Genomic DNA, 23,634 nt, shown 5'->3' with positions numbered 1-23,634 from the left:
CTAACTCTAACCCTAAACTTCACCCTCACCATAAACCTAACCCTGACCCTAAACCTAAACGTCACCCTAACCCTAACCCTAAACCTCACCCTCACACTAGCCCTCCCCCTTACCCTAATCCTAACCCTCATCGTAACCCTCACACTAACACTAAACCTAACCCTCACACTCACCCTCACCCTAACCCTAATCCTAACCCTAACGTAAACCTAACCCTCACCCTCACCGTAACCCTTATCCTAACCCTAAACTTAACCCAAACCAAAACCCTCACCCTCACCCTAACCTTAACCCTCACCGTAAACCTAACCTTAAACCTCACCCTCACCCTAGCCTTCACCCTAACCCTATTCCTAAACCTAACCCTCATCCTAACACTCCCTCTAACCCTTACACTAACCATTATCCTAACCCTAACTGTCACCCTCAACCTCACCCTCAGCCTAACACTAAGCCTACCCCTAAACCTAACCCTAACACACATGCTCACCTTTACCCTAACCCTAATCCTAACCCTAACCTTCACCCTCACCCTCACCATCAGTGTAACCCTAAGCCTAACCCTAACCCTAACCCTAACCCTCATGCTCACACTAACACTTACCCTAATCCTAATCCTAACCCTAACCCTAAAACTCACCCTCAGCTTCACTTTAATCCTAACTCTAACCTTAACCCGAAACCTCACCATAAAACTAAACCTAAACCTCACCCTCACACTAGAACTCAACCTAAACCTAATCCTAACCCAACCATCATCCTAACGCTCCTCATAACCCTAACCCTAACCCTCACCCTAAACCTAACCCTCACCGTCACAATCAGCCTAACCCTAAGCCTAACCCTAACCCTAACCCTAACCCTAACTCTCACAGTCACCTTAAACCTAACCCTAAGCCTAAGCGTAACCCTCACCCTAACCCTAACCCTAAACCTAAGCCTAACACTAACCCTAACACTAACGATAACCCTAACCCTCAACTTCAGCCTCACCTTAAACCTAACTCTAACCCTAAACCTCACCCTCAAACTAACCCTAACCCTAAACCTAAACCTCACCCTAACCCTAACACTAAACCTCACCCTCACCCTAGCCCTTACCCTAACCCTAATCCCAACCCTAACCCTCATTCTAATCCTCACCCTAAACCTAACCCTCACCCTCAACCTATCCCTCAGCCTAACGCTAAGCCTAAACCTAAACCTAACCCTAACACACACACTCACACTCACCCTAACCCTAATCCTATCCCTAAGACTAACTCCAATCCTAATCCTCTCCCTATCTCTCACCTAACACTAACCCTAACACTAACGCTAACCCTAACCCTCAACCTAACCCTCACCCAAACCATAACCCTAACACTAGACCTCACCCTCACTCTAACCCTAACTCTAACCCTAACCCAAACCCTGAACCTCAACCTAACCCTAACCCTAACAATCACCCTCACCCTCACCGCAACCATAACCCTAAACCTAACTATAATAATAACCCTAACCCAAATCCTAACCCTCACCCTAACCATAACCCTCACCCTAAGACTAACCCTAACCCTAACCCTAACCGTCACACTTACCCTAAACCTAACCCTAACCCTAAACCTCAACTTAACCCTCACACTCCACCTAACACTAACACAAACCCTAACCCTAACCCTCACCCTAACCCTCATCCTAACCCTATATCTAAACCTAAACCTCACCCTCACCCTAACCCTAACCCTAACCCTAACTCTAAACCCCACCCTAAACCTAACCCTCAACCGCACCCTCACTCTCACCTTAACCCTAACCCTAACCCTAACAATAACTCTAACCCTAATCCTAAACCTCACCCTAACCATAACCCTCACCCTAACCCATACCCTCACCCTAAAACTTACCCTCACCGTTAGAGTAACCCTTACGCTAACACTAACCCTCATACTAAGCCTAACCCTAATCCTAACCCTAAATCTCAACCTAACCCTCACCCTCAACCTAACCCTAACACTAACCTTAACCCTAACCCTCACCCTAATCCTCACCTTAACCCTCACCCTAACCCTATATCTAACCCTAAACCTCACCCTCACCATAAACCTAACCCTAAACCCCACCCTAACCCTAACCCTCAACCGCACGCTCACCCTCACCGTAACTATAAAACTAACCTTAACAATAACACTAACCCTAACCCGAAACATCACCCTAACCCTAATCCTCACTCCCACCCTCACCATGAGCCTAACCTTAAGCCTAAGCCTAACCCTCACACTAACCCTCACACTCACCCTAACCCTAACCCTAATCCTAAACCTAACCCTATCCCAAAACCTCAACCTAATCCTCACCCTCAACCTTACTCTAACACTAACCCTAAACCTGAACCTCATCCTAATCCACCCCGTATCCCTAATTCTAATCCTAAACCTCACCCTCACCCAACCCTAACTCTAACTCTAAACCCCACCCTAAACCTAAGCTTCACCCTCACCCTCAACCTCACTGTAACTCTAACCCTAACACTAACAATAACCCTAACCCGAACCCTAACCTTCACCCTAACCATAACCCTCACCCTAACCCTAAACCTAATCCTCAATGTAATCCTCACCCTTACCCTAAACCTAACCCTACCCTAACCCTCATACTAACCCTAACATTCACCTTTATCTTAATCTTCACCCTCAGCCTGAACCTCCCCTTTACCCTTACCATCATCCTAACCCTAAACCAAACCCTAACCCTAACCTCATCCTAACCCTCAACCTAACGGTAATCCTAACCATCATGCTAACCCTAACCCACACACTCAACCTCATGCTCAGCCTAACCCTAAGCCTAAGCCTAAGTCTTAGCCTAAACCTCACCCTCTTCCCAGCCCTCACCCTAACCCTAATCCTAACCATCACCCTAACCCTAATCCTCAACTCCACCCTCAACCTCAGACTAACCCAAAGCCTAGCCCTAAGCCTAACCCTAACACTACCCCTCACCGTATCCCTAACCCTAACCCTAACCCTAATACTAACCCTAAACCTAAACACAACCCTACACCTAACCCTAAACCTAACCATAATCCTCAGCCTCAACCTCAGCCTAACCCAAACCCTAACCCTAACCCTCACCCTAACTCTAAGCCTAACCATAAGCCTAACCCTGACACTCACCCTTACCCTAACCCTAATCGTAACCCTAACCCTATCCCTAACACTAACCCTCACCCTAAACCTCACCCTAGCACTCACTCTAACGCTAATCCTAACCCTAAACCTCATCATAACCCTCACCCTAACCCTAACCCTAACCCTCACCCAATCCCGAACCCTAACCCTCACCCTCATGCTGGGCCTAAGCCTAAGCCTAACCCTAATCCCAACCCTCACCCTAACCCTAACCCTAACCCTTACCGTAACCCTCACTCTCAGACTAACCCTCACCTTTACTCTAACCGTCACCCCCACCCTAACCCGCACCCTAACCCCAACCCTCACCCTAACCCTCACCCTAACCCTAACTCTACCCCTAAACCTCAACCTCACCCTAACCCTAACACTAAACCTCATCCTAACCCTAACCCTCACCCTCACCCTGACCATAACCGTAACCCTAAGCCTAACACTAACAATAATCCTAAACCGAACCCTAACCCCCACCCTAACCATAACCCTCACATTAACCCTAAACCTAATCCTCAATATAACCCACACCCTAAACCTAAACCTAAACCTACCCTTACCCTAAACCTAACAATAACCCTCACCCTTATCTTAACACTCACCCTCAGCCTAAAAGTCACCTTTACCCTTACCATCATCCTCACCCTAACCCACACCCTAACCCTAACCTCATCGTAACACTCACCCTAACCATAAACTTAACCATCATGCTAACACTAACCGTGACACTCAACCTCATGCTCAGCCTAACCCTTAGCCTAAGCCTAAGACTTACCCTAAACCTCACCCTCTCCCCAGCCCTCAACCTAACCCTAATCCTAACCATCACCCTAACCCTAATCCTCAAACCCACCCTCACCCTCAACATAACCCTAAGCATAAGCCTAACCGTAAACCTAACCCTCACCCTCACCCTCACCCTAACCTTAACCCTAACACTAACCCTAACCCTAAACCTAGACCTAACCCTCCCCCTAACCCTAAATCTAACCCTAAACCTCAATCTCACCCTAACCCTAATCTTAACACTAACCCTAAACCTCACCCTAAACCTAACCCTAACCCTCAACCACACCCTCACTGTAACTCTATCCCTAACCCTGACAATAATACTAATCCTAAACCTAAATCTAACCATAAACCTAAGCCTAACCCTAATCCTAATACTCACCCTCACCCTAACCCTAATTCTAACCCTAACCCTCAACCTAACCCTAACCCTCACATCACCGTAACCCTAACTCTGATCCAAACCCTCACGCTAACCATAACCCTAAACCTCAACCTCAACCTAAAACTAACCCTAAACATCACCCTCACCCTAGCCCTCACCCTAACCCTAATCCTAACCCTAACCCTCATCCTAACCCTCCTTCTAACACTTACCCTAACCCTTACCCTAAACCTAAACTTCACTCTCAACCTCAACCTCAGCCTAAACCTAAGCCTACCCCTAAACCTAACCCTAACACACATGCTCACCTTCACCCTAACCCTAATCCTAACCCTAAGCCTCACCCTCACCCTCACAATCAGTGTAACCCTAAGACTAACCCTAACCCTAACCCTAACCCTCATGCTCACCCTAAACCTTACCCTAATCCTAATCCTAATCCTAACCCTAATCCTCATCCTCAGCCTCACCTTAACCCTAACTCTAACCCTAAACCTAAACCTCACCCTAAACCTAACCCAAAACCTCACACTCACCCTAGCCCTCACCCTAACCCTAATCCTAACCCTAACCATCATCCTAACCCTCCTCATAACACTAAACCTAAACCTCACCCTAACCCTAAACCTAACCCTCACACTCACCCTAACCCTAACCCTAACCCTAAACCTAACACTCACCCTCACCCTCACCCTCACCCTAAACCTAAACCTAAACCTAACACTAACACTAAACCTAACGATAACCCTAACACTCACCTTCAGCCTCACCCTAACCCTAATTCTAACCCTAAACCTCACCCTCACCCTAACCATAACCCTAACCCTAAACCTCACCCTAACCCTAACACTAAACCTCACACTCACCCTAGCCCTTACTCTAACCCTAATCCTAACCCTAACCCTCATACTAACCCTCCACCTAACCCTAACCCTCAACCTCAACCTAACTCTCAGCCTAACCCTAAGCCTAGACCTAAACCGAACCCTAACACACACACTCACCCTCACCCTAACCCTAATCCTTTCCTTAAAACTAACCCTAATCCTAACCCTCTCCCTAACTCTCACCTAACCCTAACCCTAACACTAACCCTAACCCTAACCCACAACCTAACCCTCACCCTAACCCTAACCCTAACCCTAAACCTCACCTTCACTCTAACCCTAACTCTAACCCTAAACCAAAACCTAAACCTCACCCTAACCCTAACCCTCACCCTCACCTCAAACATACCCTGAAATCTAACCCTAACAATAACCCTAACCCTAATCCTAACCCTCAACCTAACCATGACCCTCATCCTAACCCATACCCTCACACTAACATTAACCCTCACCCTAACCCATATCCTCACCCTAACACTTACCCTCACCCTAAGACTAACCCTAACCCTAACACTAACCCTCACACTAACTCTAATCCTAACCCTAACCCTAAACCTCAACCTAACCCTCACCCTCAAACTAAGCCTAACCCTAACCCTCACCCTAACCCTCACCCTAACCCTCACCCTAACCCTATATGTAACCCTAAATTTCAACCTCACCCTCAATCTCACCGCAACCATAACCCTAAACCTAACCCTAACAATAACCCTAACCCTAATCCTAACCCTCAACCTAACCATATCCCTCACCCAAACCCATACCCTCACCCTAACACTTATCCTCACCCTAAGACTAACCTTAACCCTAAACCTAAACCTAAACCTCACCCTAACCCACCCCGTAACCCTAATTCTAACCCTAAACCTCACCCTTACCCTAACCCTAACCCTAACTCTAAACCCCACCCTAAACCTAACCTTCACCCTCATCCTAAACCTCACTGTAACTCTCACCCTAACCCTAAAATAGAACTAACCCTAACCCTAACCCTAACCCTAACCAGAACCCTCACCCTCAGCCTCACCGTCACCTCAAACTTAACCCTAACCATAAGACTAAAAATAAACCTAACCCCAAGCCTAACCCTAACCATAACCCTAAACCTCACCCCCAAACTCACCCTCAGCCTAAGCCTAAGCCTAAGCCTAACCCTAACCCTAACTCTAACCCACAACTTAACCCTAACACTAACCCTAACCCTAAAACTAACCATAACTCTAAACATAACACAAAACCTAAACCTAATCCTCAGCCGCTCCGTCACCCTAACCCAAACGCTAGCCCTAACCATCACCCTAAATCTAAGCCTAACCCTAACCCTAACCTAACCCTCACACTCACGCTCACCCTTACCCTAATCCTAAACCTAACCTTAGCCCTAACTCTAACCCTCACTCTAACACTCATCATAGCCCTCACCCTAACCCTAATCCCAACCATAAAACTCATCCTAACCTTCACCTTAAACCTAACCCTAACCCTAAACCTCACCCTCATGCTCGGCCTAAGCCAAAGCCTAACAATAACCCAAACCCTCACCCTAACCCTAAACCTAACCCTAACCCTCACCCTAACCATAACCCTCAGCCTAACCCTAACCTTCACCGTAACACTTACTCCCACCGTAACACTCACCCTAACACTAACACTAACCCGCACACTAACACTAACCCTCACCCTAATCCTAAACCTCACCATAACCCTAACCCTAAACCTAAGCCTCACCCTCACCCTAGCCCTCACCCTAACCCTAATTCTAACCCTCATCCTGATCCTAACCCTAACCCTCATCCTCACCTTAAACCTCACACTAACCCTAAACCTAATCCTCAATCTAACCCTCACTCTAACCCTAACCATAACACTTACCCTAACTCTAACCCTCACCCTAACCATCCCCCTAACCCTATATCTAACCCTAAAACTCACCCTCAACGTAATCCTAATACTAACCAAAATCCCCACCCTAACCCTAAACATAACACTCACCCCCAACCTCACCCTCACGGTAACTCTAACCCTAACCCTAACAATAACACTAAACCTAAACCGAACCATCACCCTAACCCTCATCCTCACCGCCATCCTCATCCTCAACCGAACCCTAAGCCTAAGCCTAACTCTCACCCTAACCCTCACACTCACACTCACCCTAACCCCAATCCTAAACCTAACCCTATCCCTAAACCTCAACCTAACCCTCACCCTCACCCTAACCATAACACTAACCCTAACCCTAAACCTCAACCTAACCCTCCCCCTAAACCTAACTCTAACCCTAAACCTCACCCTCAACCTAACCCTAACACGAACCCTAACGCTAAACCTCACCCTAACTCTAACCCTCACCTTCAACCTCAACCTCACCATAGATCTAATCCTAACCCTAACAATAACACTAACCCTAACCCTAACCCTAAACATAACCCTCATCCTCAGCCACACCCTCACCGCAAACCTAACACTAACAATAAACCTAACCCTAACCCTAACCCTAATCCTCACTACCACCCTCATCTTCAGCCTAACCCTAAGCCGAATCCTAACCCTAACCCTAACCCTCACCTTAACCCTAACCCTAACCCTAACCCTAAACCTAAACCTAACCCTAATCCTAAACCTAACCCTAATCCTCAGCTTCACGCCCACCCTAACCCAAACCCTAACCCTAAACCTCAGCCTAAACCTAAGCTTAACCTTAACCCTAACCCTCACACTCACCCTCACTCTAACCCTAATCCTAAAACTATCCCTATCCCTAAACCTAACTGTCACCCTAACCCTCACCCTAACCCTAATCCTAACTCTAAACCTCATCCTAACCCACACCCTAATCCTAAACATAACCCTTACCCTAACCCTAACCCTAACCGTCACATTCATGCTCGGCCTAAGCCTAAGCCTAAGCCTGACCCTAAACCCAACCCTCACCCTAAACCCTCACCCTAACACTAACCCTAACTCTAACCGTAAACGTCACTCTCACCCTAACTCTAATTCTAACTCTAACCATAAATCTAAACCTCATCCTAACCCTAAACCTAACCCTCACCCTCAAACTCACTTTAACCCTAAACCTAATCCTAAACCTAACAATTACCCGAACCCTAACCCTAAACCTCAACCTAAACATAACCCTCACCCACACCCTAACCCTCACCCTAACACTTCCCCTCACCCTAACACTAACCCTAACCTTAATACTAACCCTCACACTAACCCTAACCATCACCTTAACCCTAACACTCACCCACACCCTTCCCCAAACCCTAACCCTATCCCTCACTCCACTGTAACACTCACCCTCAGCCTAAACCTCACGTTTAACATTAACATCACCCCCCCTCACTAAACCTTACCCTAACCCTACCTTAACCCTCACCCTAACCCTAACTCTGCCTCTAAACCTCACCCTCACACTAACCCTAACTCTAACCCTAACCCTAACACTAAACCTCACCCTTACCCTAATCCTCACCCTAATCATAACCCCCACACTAACCCTAACCCTCTCCCTAACACTCATCCTTACCATAAACATCACACTAACCCTAACCCTAGTCCTTAATCTAACCCTCACCCTAACCCTAACCCTGACCCTTTCCCTAATCCTAAACCTGACCCTATCCCTCACCCTTATCTTAACCTTCACACTCAGCCTAAATCTCACCTTTAACCTTACCATCATCCTCACCCTAAACCTCACCCTAACCATAAACCTCATTCTAACCCTCATCCAACCCTTAAACCTAACCATCACCTTAATCTTAACCCTCACCCTCAACCTCATGCTCAGCCTAAACCTAATCCTAAGACTAACCCTTACCCTAACCCTCACCCTCACCCTAGCCCTCACCCTAACACTAATCCTAACCCTAAACCTCATCCTAACCCTCACCCTCACCCTAACCCAAATCCTAACCCCAACCCTAAACCTAACCCTAACCCTCAACCTCACAGTAACCATTACCCAAACCCTCAACCTAACCCTAAACTTAACACGAACCCTAACTATCACCCTAAACCTAACCCAACCCTCACCCTAACCATAACCCTAACCCTCACCCTCACCCTCACCGTAACCGTAACCCTAACCCTAACAATAACCCAAAACCTAACCTTAACCCTCACCCTAACAATAACCCTCACCCTAACCCTAAATCTCAAACTAACAGTTATCCTCACGCTAACACTAACCCTAACCCTAAAACTAATCCTCACACTAACCCTAACCCTTACCCTAATCCTAAACCTCACCATAATGCTAACCCTAACCCTAACCCTCGCAATCACCTTAGCCCTCACCCTAATCCTAATTCTAACCCTCACCTTCACTGTAACCCCAACCCTCATCCTCACCCTAACCTCACACTAAACCTAACCCCAATCCTCATTGTAACCCTCAACCTGACCCTAACCCTAATCATTACCCTAACCCTAACCTAACCCTAACCCTCACCTTAACCCAAACCCTCACCCTAACACTTACCCTCACCCTAACACTAACCCTACCCTAACACTAACTCTCACACTAACGCAAATCCTAACCCTAACCTTAACCCTCCCCCTAACCCTCCCCATAACCCTATATCTAACGGTAAACCTCACCCTAACCCAAACCCTAACCCTAACCTTAACCCTAAACCCCTCCTTAACCTAAACAAAACCCTCACCCTCACCCTCAAACTCACTGTAACCCTAATCCTAGCCCAAACAATAACACTAACCTTATCCCTAACCCTAACCCTAAACATAACCCTCACACTCAGCCTCACCATCACCGCAAATTTAACCCTAACCATAACACTAACAATAACCCTAACACTAACCCTAACCCTCACTCTAAACCTCACCCCCACCCTCAGCCTCAGCTTAACCCTAAGCCTAAACCTAACCCTAACCCTCACCGTAACCCTAACCTTAAACATAACCCTAATCCTAACCCTAAACCTAAACCTAACACTAACCCTAAAGCTAAACCTAATCCTCAGGCTCAGCCTCACCCTAATCCTAACCCTCACCCTAACCCTAAACCTAATCCTAACCCTAACCCTAACCCTCCCACTCACCCTCACCCTAACCCTAATTGAAAACCTAAACCTATCCCTAACCCTAACCCTAACCCTCACCCTAACCCTCACCCTAGCCCTAACCCTAACCCTAACCCTAATCCTAACCCTAAACCTCATCCTATCCCTCACCATAAACCTAAGCCTAACCCTCACCCTAACCCTAACCCTAAACCTCACCCTCATGCTCGGACTAAGACTAAGCCTATCCCTCACCCTAACCTTCACCCCCACCCTATCCAACACTCTAACCCTAATCTTCACCATCACCCTAAACCTAATCCTCTCCCCCACCCTCACCCAGACCCTAACCCTAAACCTAAGCCTAACCCTAACTGTAACGCTCACACTCACCCTCACCCTAACACTAATCCTAACCATAACCCTAACACTAACCTTAAACCTCAACCAAAATTTCACCCTAAACCTAACCCTCACCCTCAGCCTCAACCTCAAAGTAACTCTAACTCTAAACCTAACAATAACACTAACCCTAACCATAACCCTAACCCTAACCATAACCCTCACCCTCAGCCTCAACCTCACACCAAACTTAACACTAACCAAAAATCTAACAATAACCCTAACCGTAACCTAACCCTAATCCTCACCGTAACCCTAACCCTAAACCTAAACCTAACCCTAACCCTAAGCCTAAATCTAATCTTCAGCCTCACACTCAACCAAAACCCAATACCTAACACGAACCCTCACCCTAATCCTAAGCCTAACCCTAACCCTAAACCTAACCCTCACACTCTCCCACACCCTAACTCTAATCCTAAACCTAATCCGATCCCTAGCCCTAACCCTCACCCTATGCTTCACCCTAGCCCTCACCCTAACCCTAAATCTAACCCTAGACCTCACCCTCACCCTAACCCTAATCCTAACCCTAGCCCTAAACCTCACCCTAATCCTGACACTCAACTCACCCTCACCCTCACCCTCACCCTCACCTTAACTCTAACACTAACACTAACAATAACACTAATCCTAATCCTAAACCTAACCCTAACCCTAACCCTAACCCGAATCCTAATACTCACCTTCACCCTAACACTAATTCTAACCCTAGCCCCAAACCTAACCCTATCACTCATATCACCATAACCCTAACCTTCATCCTAACACACACCCTAACCCTAACACTAACCTAAACTTCACACTAACACTAATCCTAACCCGCAACCTCACACTAGCCCTCACACTAACCATAATCCTAACCCTAATCCTCATCCTAAACCTCACACTAACCTTAACACTAACTGTCACATTAATCCTAACCCTCATCCTAACCCTCAACCTAACCCTAAATCTCATGCTCGCTGTAAGCCTAACCGTAACCCTCACCTTAACCCTAAACTTAATGCGAACCTTAACTCTCCCCCTAATCCTCACCCTAACCCTAACCCTCACTCTCACCCTCACCCTCAGCCTAAACCTAAGCCTAACCCTAACCCTAACCCTAACACTCACCCTCACCCTAACCCTCACCCTAACCTTAAATCTAACACTCACCCTAACCCTAACCCTCCCCCTCAGCCTTACCGTAACCCTAACTCTAACCCTAAACCTCATACTCACCCTAACCCTAACCCTAACCCTAACCCTAAACCTCACCCTAACCCTAACCCTAAACCTTACCCTCACTATAGCCCTCACCCTAACCCTAATCCTAAAACAAATCCTCAACCTAACCCTCATCATAAGTCTAACCCTCACACTCAACCTCACCCTAAACTTAAACCTAACCCTCAAACTAACCCTAACCCTCACCCTCAGCATAACCCTTACCCTAACCCTCACCCTAACCCTAAACATAACCTGAACCCTAACCCTCACCCTAACCCTAACTCTCCCCCTCAACCTCCCCCTCAGCCTAACCCTAAGCCTAACCCTAAACCTAACCCTAACAATCACACTCACCCTCACCCTAACTCAAATCCTAACACTAACCCTAACCCTAACCCGCGCCCTAACTCTCACCGTAAACCTAACCCAAACACTAACACTAACCCTAACCCTCAAACTAACCCTCACCAGAACACTAATTCTAACCCTAAACCTCACCCTCACCATAAACCTAACCCTAACCCTAACCCAAACCCTAAATCTCACAATAACCCTATCCCTCAACCGCTCCCTCACCCTCACCGTAACTCTAAACCTAACCCTAACAATAACACTAACCCTAACCCGAACTATCACCCTAACCCTAATCCTCACCCCCACCCTCACCCTCAGCCTAAACATAAGCCTAAGCCTAACCCTCACCCTAACCCTTACACTCACCCTCACCCTCACCCTAATCCTAACCCTAAACCTATCCCTAAACCTCATCTTAACCCTCACCCTCATCCTAACTCTAACACTAACCCTAACCCTAAACCTCACCCCCTAACCCACTCCTAACCCTAACTCTAACCCTAAACCTCACCCTCACTCTAACCCTAAACCTAAACCTGAACCTCACCCTAAACCTCACCTTAACCCTCACCCTCACCCTCACCCTCAACCTCACCGTAACTCTAACCCTAACCCAAACAATAACACTAACCCTAACCCTAACCCTAAGTATAACCATAACCCTCACCATCAGCCTCACCTTCACCGCAAACTTAACCCTAAACATAACACTAACAACAACCCTAACCGTAAACCTCACCCTAACCAAAACCCACACCCTAACACTTACCCTCACCTTAACACTAACCCTAACCCTAACACTAACCCTCACACTAACCCTAAACCTAACCATAACCCTAAACCTCAAACTAACCCTCAACCTCACCCTAACCCTTACACTAACACTAAACCTAACCCTCACCCTAACCATAGCCCTAACCCTATATCTAACCATAAACCTCACCCTCACACTAACCCTAACCCTAACACTTAACCCCAACCTAACCCTAACCCTAAACCTCACCCGCAACCTCACCCTCATCATAACTCTAACACTAACCCTAACAATAACTCTAACCCTAACCCTAAGCCTAAGCCTAACCTTAACTCTTACCCAAATTATAATCCTAACCCTAAACCTAACCCTCACCATCATCCTAACCCTCACCCTAACCCTAACTCTAACACTACCCCTAACCCTAACCCTCACCTTCAGCCTCACCCTAACCCTAACTCTAACCCTAAACCTCACCTTCAACGTAACCCTAACCCTAACCTTAACCCTCAACCTAACCCTCAGCCTAACCATACCCCTAACCCTATATCTAACCCTAAACCTCACCCTCACACTAACACTCACCCTAACACTTAACCCTACCCTAACACTAACAATAAACCTCACCCGCAACCAAACCCTCACCATAACTCTAACCCTAACCCTAACAATAACCCTAATCCTAACCCTAACCCTATCCCTAACCCTAACCCTTACCCTAATTCTAATCCTAACCCTAACCATAACCCTCACATTCAGCCTCACCCTAACCCTAACTCTAACCCTAAACCTCACCTTCAACATAACCCAAACCTAAACTTAAACCTCAACCTCACCCTAACCCTAAACCTAAAACTCACCCTCACAATACCCCTCACCCTAACCATTATCCTAACTCTAAAGCTCATCCAAACCCTCCTCATAACCCTACAATTAGCCCTCACCATAAACCTAACCCTAAACCTCAATCTCACCTTCTGCCTAACCCTAACCTTCACCCTAACCCTCACACTCATGCTAAAACTATCCCTAATCCTAAACCTAACAATATCCCTAAACATCAACCTAAACCTCACGCTCACCCTAAACCTAACACTCAACTTAACCCTAACCCTCACTCTCAGCGTAAACCTAACCCTAACCCTAACCCTCACCGTAACCATAAACCTAACCCTAATCCTAAACTCCACCCTAAACCTAACCCTCAACCTAACCCTAACCCTAACCTTATCCTCACCCCCACCCTCACCATCAGCCTAACCCTAAGGCAAACCCTAACCCTAACCCTAACCCTAACCCTCACCATAACCCTAAAACTAACCTTAACCCTAACCTTAAACCTAACCTTAACTCTAACCCTAAACCTAAACCTAATACTCAGACTCACCCTCTCCTTAACCCAAACACTAATCCTAACTCCCATCCTAAACCTAAGCCTAACCCTAACCTTCACCCTAACCCTCACACTCACTCTCAACCTAACCCTAATCCTAAACCTAACCTTCTTCCTAACCCTAAACCTCACCCTAAGCCTCACCTTAGCCCTCACCCTAAACCTAACCCTAACCCTAAACCTCACTCTAACCCTCACCCTAACCCTAACCCTAACCCTCACACTCGTGCTTGGCCTAAGCTTAAGCTTAAGCCTAAGCCTAGCCCTAACCCTAACCCTCATGCTAACCATAACTGGAACAGTAACACTAACACTAACACTAAACATAACCCTCACCCTAAGCCTCCTACTAACACCATATCTAAATCTATATCACACGCTCACCCTAACCCTAACCCTTAACCCCCCTCTAACCCTAACCCTAACCCTCACCCGCACCCTAACCTCACCTTAACTCTAACCCTGACCCTAACAATAACACTAACACTAACCCTAACCCTCACCCTAACCGTAAACCTAACCCTCACCCTAACCCTCAGCCTAACCCTAAGCCTAACCCTAACCTTAACCCTTACGCTCACCCTCACCCTAACCCTAACCCTAACCCTCACCCTAACCCTAACCCTCACCCTCAACCTCAGCCTAACCCTAAGCCTAACCCTAACACTAATACTAACCATCACACTCACCATAAATCTAACACTAACCCTAAACCTAACCCTCACGGTCAGCCTCACCATAACACTAACTCTATGCCTAATCCTCACCCTTAACCTAACCTTAACCCTAACCCTAAACCTCACCCTAACACTAACCCTAAACCTCACCCAAAACCTAGCCCTCTCCCTAACCCTAATCCTAAAACTACCCCTCACCCTAACCCTCCCACTAACCCTAACCCTAACCCTCACCATAACCCTAACCCTCATCCTCAACATCACCCTCAGCCTAAACCTAAGCCTAACCGTAAAGCTAAACTAAACACAAATATTCATCTTCACCCTAACCCTAATCCTAACCCTATCCCTAACCCTAACACTCCGCCTAAATCTCACCCTAACCCTAACCCTAACACTAACCCTAACCATAACCCTCAAACTAACCCTCACCCTAACCCTATCCCTAACACTAAACCTCACCCTAAGCCTCACCCTAGCCCTCACCCTAAACCTAACCATAACCTTAAACTTAACCCAAACCCTCTCCGTAACCCTACAACTAACCCTAACCCTAAACCTAACCCTAACCCTAAAACTAACAGTAATCCTGAGCATCATCCTCATCCTAACCCAAAACCTAAACCTAACCCTCACACTAACCGTAAACCTAACCCTAACCTTAACCCTCAACCTAACCCTCACACTAACCATAAACCTTACCATCACCCTAACCCTAACCCTCAACCTCAACCTCAAGCTCAGCCTATCCCTAAGCATAAGCCTAAGCTTATCCCTCACCTTGAAGCTCACCATCACTGTAACTCTAACCCTAACCCAAACAATAAACTAATCCTAAGCCTAAACATAACCCTAGCCCTAACCCTAACCTAATCCTAATACTCACCTTCACTCTAAGCCTAATCCGAACCCTAATCCTCACCCTAATGCAAACCCTCAGAGTTACAGTAACCTTAACTCTCATCCTATCCCTGACCCTAAGACTAAACCCTAAACCTAAACCTCACCCTAACACTAACCCTAACCCTCACCCTCTCCCTAGCCCTCACCCTAACCCTAATCCTAACCCTAATCCTCATCCTAACCCTCACCCTAACACTAACACTAACCCACACCCTAACCATAACCCTAACACTAAACCTCACCCTAATCCTAACTCTCACCCTAACCCTAACCTTAACCCTCACACTCACCCTAACCTGTACCCTAAACCTAATCTTATCACTAAGCATAATCCTCACACTCACCCTCACCCTCACTGTAACCCTAACTCTAACACTAACCCTAACCCTAACCCTCACCCTCAGCCTCACCCTATCCTTAACTCTAACCCTAAACCTGACCCTCACCCTCACCCTAACCCTAAACCTAACCCTAAACCTCACCCTAAACCTAACCCTAAACCTCACCCTCATCTTAGCCCTCACCCTAACCCTAATCCTAACCCTAACCCTCATCCTAACCCTCACCCTAACACTAACCCTCACTCTCACCCTCACCTTCACCCTAACCCTAACCCTAACCCTAACCCTAACTCTCACCCTAACCCTAAACCTAATCCTCACCCTCACCATAACCCTCAACTTCACCCTCATATTCAGCCTAACACTAAGCCTAACCCTAACCCTAACACTAACCCTCACACTCACCCTAACCCTAACCCTAATCTTAATCCTAACACAAACCATAACCCTCACACTAACCCTAAACATCACCCTAATCCTAAACCTCACCCAAACCCTAAACTTAACCCTAACCCTCACCCTCACCCTAACCCTGACCCTCATCCTCACCATAAACCTCACACTAACCCTAACACTAAACCTCAATCTAACCCTCAACCTCACCCTAACCCTAACCCTAACCCTCATCCTAAACCTAACCCCCACCCTTATCATAACCCTCACCCTCAGCCTAACTCTCACCTTTACCCTTACCGTTACCCCCACCCTTGCCTTCACCCAAACCCTAATCCTCACGCTGACCCTAACCCTACTCCTAAACCTCACTCTCGTCCTAACCCTAACTCTAACACTAAACCTATCACTAAATGTCACACTATCGTTAACCCTAACACTCACTCTCAACCTCATGCTCAGCCTAACCCTAAGCCTAAGCATAACACTTACCCTAACCCTCACCATCACCCTAGCCCTCACCCTAACCCTAAGCCTAACCCTAACCCTCATCCTAGCCCTCACCTTAACCTGAACCAAACATCACGCTAACCGTAATCCTCACCCACTCCCTCACCCTCAGCCTAACCCTCAGCCTAAGCCTAAGCCTAACCCTAACTCTCACATTCACCTCACCCTAACCCTAATCCTAACCCTAACCCTAACCCTAAACCACATCCTAAACCTCACCGTAACCTTAACCCTAACACTAACCCTAACATTAACGCTCGACCTAACCCTCCAACTAAGTCTAAATCTAACCCTAAACTTCACACTAACCCTAACCCTAATCCTAACCCTAACCCTAAACCTCACCCTAACCCTAACCCTAACCCTCACCCTGACCCTCACCGTAACCATAAACCTAAACCTAACAATAACACTAACCCTAACCCTAACCCTAACTCTAACCATAACCCTCACCCTCAGCCTCACCCTCGCTGCAAACTTAACCCGAACCATAACACTAACAATAACCCTAAAATTAAGCCTAACCTAACCCTAACTCTAATACTAACCACCACCCTCACCCTCAGCTTAACCCTAAGCGTAACCGTAACCCTAAACCTAACACTAATCCTCAGCCTCAGCCTCACCCTAACCCAAACTCTACCCCTAATCCTCACCCCAACTCTAAGCCTAACCCTAAACATAACCCTAACCCTCACACTCACCCTCAACCTAACACTGATCCTAAACCCAACCCTATCCCTAACCCTAACCCTCCCCCTAGCACTCACCCTAACTCTAACCCTAACCCTCACCCTCAACCTAGCCCTCAACATAAACCTAACACTCACCCTCACTGTAACCCTTACCCTAACCCTCACCCTAACCCTACACTTAAAGTGTACCCTAACTCGCACACTAAACCTAACCCTAAATGTCACCCTAACCCTAACCCTCAACCTTACCGTAATGGTCACCCTCAGCCTAACCCTCACGTTTACCCTTAACTTCACCCCTATCCTAACCCTCACACCCACCATAACCCTCACCCTAAAACTAACTCTAGCCCTAAACCTCACCCTCACCCTAACCATAACTCTAACCACAACCCTAACACTAAACCTCATCCTAAACTTAACCTTACCCCTCAAACTAACCATAACCCTCACCCTCATGCAAACCCTCAGCCTAAACCTGAGGCTAACACTAACCCTAACCATAACCTTCACACTCACCCTAATCCTAAACCTAATCCTAATACTAACCCTAACCCTAACCCTCACCCTCATGTTCAGCCTCACCCTAACCCTAATTCTCACCCTAAACCTCACACTCACCCTAACCCTAATACTGAAACTCACCCTCACCGTAACCGAAACCCTAAACCTAACTCTAACCTTAAGCCTAACCCTAACCCTAACTGTACTCCTAACTCTCGCCCTAACCCTAACCCTAACACTAATCCTAACCCTAAACCTCACCCTAACACTAACCCTAAACCTCACCCTCCCTCTCACTGAAACCAAAAGCCTAAACCTAACCCTAACAATAACCTTAACACTAATCCTAACCCTCACCCTAACCATAACCCTCACCCTAACCCAAAATCTCACCCTAAAACTTACCCTCACCTTAACACTAACCCTAACACTAACACTAACCCTCACACTAAACCTAACCATAACCATAACCCTAAACCTCAACCTAACCCTCACCCTCACCTTAACTCTAACACTAAAGCTATCCCTAACCCTCACCCTAACCCTAATCATAACCCTAATTCTAACCCTAAACCTCACCCTCACACTAACCCAAACCCTAATCCGAAACCCCACCCTAACCCTAAGCCTAACCCTCACCCACACCCTCACCCTCACCATAACACTAACCCTAAGCCTAACAATAACACTAACCCTAACCCAAACCATCACCGTAACCCTAATCCTCACCCCCACCCTCACCTTCAGCCTAACCCTAAGCCTATGCCTAACCCTCACCCTAACTGTCACACTCACCCTCACCCTACCCCTAATACTAAATCTACCCTATCGCTAAAACTCAACCTAACCCTCACCCTCCCCGTTAACCCTAACAATAATGCTAACTCTAAACCTCAACCTAACCATCCCCCTAACACTAACTCTAACCCTAAACCTCACCCTAACCCTAACCCTAAACCTCACCCTAAACCTCACCCTAACCCTAACCCTCACCCTAACCCCTCAATCTCACCGTAAATCTAACCCTAACGCTAAAAATAACACTAACCCTAACCCTAACCCTAATCATAAGCCTCAAATTCAGCCTCACCCTCAGTGCAAACTTAACCCTAACCATAACACTAACAATAACACTAATCCTAACCCTTACCCTAATCCTCAACCCCAACCTCACACTCAGTCTAATCCTAAGACTAACCCTAAATCCAACCGTAAACCTCACCCTCATCCTAACCCTCACTCTAAACCTAACCCAAACCCTAAACCTCAACTTCACCCTCACCGTAACCAAAACCCTAAACCTAACCCTAACAATAACCCTAACCTAATCCTATCCCTCACCCAAACCATAACGCTCACCCTAACTAAAACTCTCACCCTAAAACTTACCCTCACCCTAACAATAACCCTAACCCTAAACCTAACCCTCACACTAACCCTAACCATAACCCTAAACCTCAACCTAACCCTCACCCTCACCCTAACCCGAACACTAACCCTATGCCTAACCCTAACCCTAACCCTCCCCCAACCCTAAATCTAAACCTGAACCTCACCCTCACACTAACCCTAACCCTAACCCTAAACCCCAGCTTAACCCTAAGCCTAACCCTCACCCGCACCCTCACCCTCACCGTAACTCTAACCCTAACCCTAACAATAACACTAACCCTAACCTGAATCATTACCCAAACCCTAATCCTCACCCCCACCCTCACCCTCAGCCTAAACCTAAGCCTAAGCCTAAACCTCACCCTAACCCTCACACTCACCCTCAACCTCACCCAAAACCTAATACTAAACCTAACCCTATCCCTAAACCTCAACCTATACCTCACCCTGCCCTTAACACTAACCCTAACCATAAACCTCAGCCTGACGCTCCCCATAACACTAACTCTAACCCTAAAACTCACCCTCACCCTAACCCTAACGCTAAACCTCACCCTAACTCCAACCCTCACCCTCACCCTCAATCTTACTGTAACTCTAAACCTAACCCTAAAAATAACACTAACTCTAACCATAACCATAACCATAACCCTCACCCTCAGCCTCACCCTCACTGAAACTTAACCCTAACCATAACACTAACAATAATCGTAATCCTAACCCTAACTCTAAACCTCAACCCCAACCTCACCCTCAGCCTAACCCTAAGCCTAACCCTAACCCTAACGCTAACCCTAATTGTAACCCAATCCCTAACCCTAAACCTAACCCAAAACCTAACCCTAAACCTAACCCTATCCTCAGCCTCACCCTCAGCCTAACCAAACCCCTAACACTAACCCTCACCCTAAACCTAAGCCTAACCCTAACCCTGATCTTCACACTCATCCTAAGCCTAACCCTAACCCTCCTAAACCTAACCGTCTCCCTAAACCTAACCCTCACCCTAACACAAATCCTAACCCTAAACCTCATCCTAACCCTCACCCTAACCCGAACCCTAAACCTCACCCTAACCATAAGCCTAACCCTCACCCTCATGCTTGGCATAAACCTAAGCCTAAGCCTAACTCCAACCCAAACAATCACCATAACCCTAACCCTAACATTAACCCTAACTCTAACCATAAACCTCACTCTCACCCTAACCCTAACTCTAAACCTAACGCTAAACCTAAACCTCATCCTAACCCTAACCCTAACCCTCACTTTCACCCTCACTATAACTGTAACCCTAACCCTAACAATAACCCTAATCCTAACCCTAACCCTCAACCTAACCATAACACTCACCCTAAACATAACACTCACCCTAACACTTACTCTCACCGTAACACTAACCCTAAGCCTAACACTAACCCTCAAACTAACCCTAATCATCACCCTAACCCAAAACCTCACCCTAAAGCTAAACCTAACCCTCATCTCACCCTAGCCATCACCCTAACACTAACCCTTATCCTCACACTAACCCTAACTCTAATTCTCAATCTAACTTTTACCCACACCCTTCCCCTAACCCTAACCCTCACCCTAACCCTAACCCTCATCCCACTGTAACCCTCACCCTCAGCCTAACCCTCACGTTTACCCTTACCATCACCCCCATGATAACCCTTACCCTAACCTTAACCTTCACCCTAACCCTCACCCTAACCCTCTTTCCAAAAGAAAACCTCACCCTCACCCTAAACCTAAAAATAATCCTAACCCTAACCCTAACCCTCATCCTCACCATAAACCTTACACTAACCCTAACCCTAAACCTCAATTTAACTCTCACCCAAAGCCTAATCCTAACCCTCACCCTAACCATAAACCTAACCCTAACACTCACCATTATCTTAACCCTCACCCTCAGCCTAAACCTCACCTTTACCCTTACCATCATCCTCACCCTAAACCTCCCCATAACCTAAACCTCATCCTAACCCTCACCCTTACCATAAACCTAACCATCACCATAACCCTAACCCTCAACCTATACCTCACGCTCAGCCTAACCCTAAGCCTAAGCCTAAACCTTAACCTAACCCTAAAGCTCACCCTAGCACTCACCCTAACCCTAATCCTAACACTAAGCCTCATCCTAACCCTCACCCTAACCCTAATCCTAACCCTTAACCTCACCCTCACCCTAACCCTAATCCTAACCCTCACCCTCAACCTCAACTTCAGACTAATCCTAAGCCTAACCCTAAACCTAACCCTAACACACACACTCACCCGCATGCTAACCCTAATCCTAACCCTCACCCTAACCCTAACCCTAAACCTTGCCCTAATCTCACCCTAACACTAACCCTAACCCTAACCCTCAACCTAACCCTTATCCTAACCCTAACTCTAACCCTAAACCTCACCCTCACCTTAAAACTCACCCTAACCCTAACCCTAAACCTCACCCTCACCTTCACCATAACAGTAACCTTAAACCGAAACCTAACAACAACCCTAAACCTAATGCTAAACCTCACCCTAACCATAACCGTCACCTTAACCCAAACCGTCACCCTAAGTCTTACCCTCACTGTAACACTAACCCTAACGCTAAAACTAACCCTCACACTAACACTAAACCTAAATCTAACCCTAAACGTCAACCTCACCCGAACCCTAATCCTAACCCTAACCGTAAACCCCACCCGAACTCTAAACCTAACCCTCACCCGTATCCTCACCCTCACCGTAAATCTAACTCTAACCCTAACAATAATAATAACCCTAACACTAACCGTAACCCTAACCCTATCCATAAACATAACCCTCACCCTCAGCCTCACCCTCACCACAAACATAACCCTAACCATAACACTAACAATAACCCTAACCCTAAGCCTAACCCTAACCCTAACTCTAATCATCACACCCACCCTCACCCTCAGCCTAACCCTAAGTCTAACCCTAACCCTAATCCTATTCCTAACCCTCAACATATTCCTAACACTAACCCTAACCCTAAAACTAACCCTAAACCTAATCCTATCCCTAAACATAATGCTCAGCCTCAACCTCACCCTAACCCAAAACCTAACCCTAACCCTCACACTAACTATAAGCCTAACCCTAACCTTAACACTAACCCTCACACTCAACCTCACCCTAACCCTAATCCTAAACCTAACCCTATCTCTAACCCTCAGCCTAGCCCTCAGCCTTATCCAAATCCTAACCATAAACCTCATCCTAACCCTCAACCTACCCCTAATCCTAACCCTAACCCTCACCCCAAACCGAACCCTAACCCTCACCCTCAACCTCACCATCAGCCTAACCCTAAGCCTAACCCTAAACCTGACCCTAAAACACACACTCACCTGCACCCTAACCCTAATCCTATCCCTCACCCTAACCCTAACCCTAAACCTCCCCCTAAATCTCACGCTAACCCTACCCCTAACACTAACACTAACCCTAAACCTCAACCTAACCTTCACCCTAACCCTAACTCTAACCCTAAACATCACCCTCACCCTAAACCTCACCCTAACTCTAACCCTAAACCTCACCCTCACCTGCACCCTCAGCCTCACCACAAACTTAACCCTAAACATAACACTAACAATATCCCTAACCCTAATCCTAATCCTAACCCTAACTCTAATCCTCAAACCCACCCTCACCCTCAGCCTAACCCTAAACCTCACCCTCACCATAAACCTAACTGTAACCCTATACCAAAACTCAAACCTCAACCTAAACCTAACCCTAACCCTAACCCTAAAACTAACACACACACTCACCCTCACCCTAACCCTAATCCTAACAATAACACTCACACTCATC

Source organism: Dipodomys merriami, unplaced genomic scaffold (assembly GCF_024711535.1).
Source record: "Dipodomys merriami isolate MVZ:Mamm:240054 unplaced genomic scaffold, mDipMer1.0.p SCAF_96, whole genome shotgun sequence".
Taxonomy (NCBI): Eukaryota; Metazoa; Chordata; class Mammalia; order Rodentia; family Heteromyidae; genus Dipodomys; species Dipodomys merriami.
The sequence above is the reverse complement of the archived record's forward strand: the minus strand, read 5'-3'. Positions refer to the sequence as shown.